Genomic DNA, 3361 nt, shown 5'->3' on the forward strand with positions numbered 1-3361 from the left:
AAAGCCATTTTTGTCAACTTAAATGGCTCTTAAAATCGATTTCTGTACTCCTCCCCGACGAGGGGATTAGCGATGAAATCGACATTGCCGGGTCGAATTTGGGGTAGTGTGGACACAATTCTATTGTATTGCCTCCGGGAGCTATCCCAGAGTCCTCCATTGTGACCGCTCTGCACAGCACTTTGAACTCAGATGCACTAGTGATCCTGCCCAAGCCAGGTCGCTGTGTCACATGCACTCTGCGCTGTGTCAATTTTGGGCGGGGGCATGACTGCTTTGTGAGCAGGAAGGCCATAGATATAGACATTGCATTAGATAGCTTCTGTAGCTAGAGAAAACATTCCTGTGCATTCGGCAAAGTCTGTAGCAAAAAAAGAGAAGCCCCATGATACACTAAACTATTAATAATATACAACCACACATTACATAAAGTATAATAGGGACCACATGAGGGATATGTTCAAGTTGGGTTTCTGTAGTGTAGTGGTTATCACGTTCACCTAACATGTGAAAGGTCCCCACTTCGAAACTGGGCAGAAACAGGTCACGGTTCCTTTTTCAGACTCCCCTCCTGCATTTTTAGTCTTAGAACAGACCGAGCTGTGAAATTTTACTTTGAATTATATCATTTATGAGTTAAATAATACGGAAACTCTCTCTAAGTTATAGTCCCGGGTTCCTTACCCTTTCAGCTGCTTTGATAAATGAGCATTTTTGTTAGGGGTGGGGGAAAATTTTCATGAAGCCTTTTATAGGGACTAAATGCTATCTAGGACTCTGAAATAATCTTAACGTGGCGCATAGAGTGCAATCCTTCATTCTGGATTTGTCATTCCAAAAGTTGAACAGCTCCTTACTACTGTCCAGGCTTCATGAGCCATGGGAGCAAGGAGCAGGCTGGGGTAGGTGTGACCGCGCGATGCTGCCGGCTGGGAAAGCAGCCTGAGGCAGAAGCCTCCAGCTCTCATGATATTCCAGGCAGGATTGAATCTCCATGAGATGAAATTTAAAGAAGAGAATGACCTGGAATCACTCCCATTCGGTGCTCTAAGAGGAGGATAGCCATGTCTGTCAAGGTGCCCCTGATCAACCTCACTGAGGTCTGCCAGAAGCACCCAGGAGACGTACAACTGCTATCAGTCCTACTGTACTGTCTGCCGCGAAGGCAAGGAGCTGCTGCTGTGTAGCAATGTACACAGTACCACATCTGCCAGCAGCACCCAGGAGACGTATGGTGATGGTGAGCTGAGAGGGCTCCATGCTTGCCATAGTATGGCAAGCATGGCAGCAGGCTGAGCGGGGCTGGCAGGAAACAATTTGTGAAGGGAATTTGAAACCTACAGTTTATCAAGGATGATAGAATTCTGACAATCTCAGTTTTAGAAGTAAATTCGAGATCTCATTAGAGAAGGTGGATATGTTCACATTTAATTTGATTAGTACACTAGTTTTTTAATGTAAGAACATAAGAACAGCCATACTGGGTTGTACCAAATATTCATCTAGCCCAGTATCCTGTCTTACCACAGCGGCCAATACCAGGTGGCCCTGAGGGAATGAACAGGACAGGTAGTCATCAAGTGATCCATCCCCTGTCGCCCATTCCCATGCCCAGCCCCTGGCAAACAGAGGCTTGGAACATGATACCTGCCCATCCTGGCCAAAAGCCATTGATGGACCTATCCTCCATGACAGGATCTAGTTCATTTTTGTGCCCTATTATAGTCTTGGCCTTCACAACGTCCTCTGGCAAAGAGTTCCACAGGTTGACTGTGCGTTGTGTGAAGAAATACTTCCTTTTGTTTGTTTTAAACCTGCTGCCTATTAATATCACTTGGTAACCCCTAGTTCTTGTGTTATGAGAAGGCGTAAATAACACTTCCTCATCTACTTTCTCCACTCATGATTTTACAGACCTCTATCATGTCCCCCTTTAGTCGTCTCTTTTCCAAGCTAAAAAGTCCCAGTCTTATTAATCTTTCCCCATATGGAAGCTGTTCCATACCCCTAATTATTTTTGTTGCCTTTTTCTGTACTTTTTCCACTTCCAATATATCTTTTTTGAGATGAGGCAACCACATCTGCACACAGTATCCAAGATGTGGGTGTACCATGGATTTATATACAGGCAATGTGATATTTTCTGTCTTATTATCTATCCCTTCCTTAACGATTCCCAAGATTCTGTTACGTTTTTTGACTACCACTGCACATTTAGTAGGTGTTTTCAGAGAACTATTCACAATGACTCCACAATCTCTTTCTTGAGTGGTAACAGCTAATTTAGAGGTTTCAGAGTAGCAGCCATGTTAGTCTGTATCCACAAAAAGAAAAGAAGGACTTGTGGCACCTTAGAGACTAACAAATTTATTTGAGCATAAGCATAAGCTTTCGTGAGCTACAGCTCAATGCATCCTATGAAGTGAGCTGTAGCTCACGGAAGCTTATGCTCAAATAAATTTGTTAGTCTCTAAGGTGCCACAAGTCCTCCTTTTCTTGTAGCTAATTTAGACTGCATTATTTTATAACTATAGTTGGGATTATGTTTTCCAATAATAATTACTTTGCATTTATCAACACTGAATTTCATCTGCCATTTTGTTGCCCAGTCACCCAGTTTTGTGAGATCCCTTTGTAGCTTTTTGCGGTCTGTTTGGCACTTAACTATCTTGAGTAGTTTTGTATCATCTGCAAATGCTGCCACCTCACTGTTTACTCTTTTTTCCAAATCATTTATGAATATGTTATACATACTGGTCCCAGTTCAGACCCCAGGGAGAAACCACTATTTACCTATCTCCATGCTGAAAATTGACCATTAATTCCTACCCTTTGTTTCCTATCTTTTAACCATTTACCAATCCATGAGATGACCTTCCCTCTTATTCCATGGCAGTTTAATTTGCTTATGTAAAAACAAAAACAAAAACAAAAACAAACAAACAAACATATATCCACATGTCTACTCACACCAAACATCCAGGTTGATTTCAAGGATTACACAGACCTATTCTTCCATTTTATATTTAAATTTCTTTCATTTAACAGGAAAGGATTCCATTCCCAGAATGGAATCAAATTCAAAGGCACATCATTAAGAAATATAGGAAATGACAACTATGAAACATTATGGTGCCCAGGCTTATGCTCTTATATATCTCCTGGGAAGGGTCATGGAAAGGGAGTGTATTACCACTTCAAAATTCCCACAAAGAGGCAAGTCCTGGTGCTTGAATACTGCTTGGCTGAGTTGCTCACTGGACCATTAATTCTGATCTTCAATAAGTCTTGGAGGACTGGGTAAGTTCCAGGAAAAAAAAGCTAATGTTGTTCCAATATTTAAAGAGGGTAAATGGCAGGA

General features: G+C 41.9%; 1 non-coding gene across 1 annotated transcript; it reads left to right on the forward strand.

Moving 5' to 3' along the window:
• The first annotated feature begins 469 nt into the window (after positions 1 to 469).
• Positions 470 to 542, forward strand: TRNAV-AAC (transfer RNA valine (anticodon AAC)). The gene has a single exon. It is a non-coding gene; the product is annotated as a tRNA-Val (tRNA).
• The last annotated feature ends 2819 nt before the right edge of the window (positions 543 to 3361 follow it).

This window comes from Lepidochelys kempii, chromosome 3 (assembly GCF_965140285.1).
Source record: "Lepidochelys kempii isolate rLepKem1 chromosome 3, rLepKem1.hap1, whole genome shotgun sequence".
Lineage (NCBI taxonomy): Eukaryota > Metazoa > Chordata > Testudines > Cheloniidae > Lepidochelys > Lepidochelys kempii.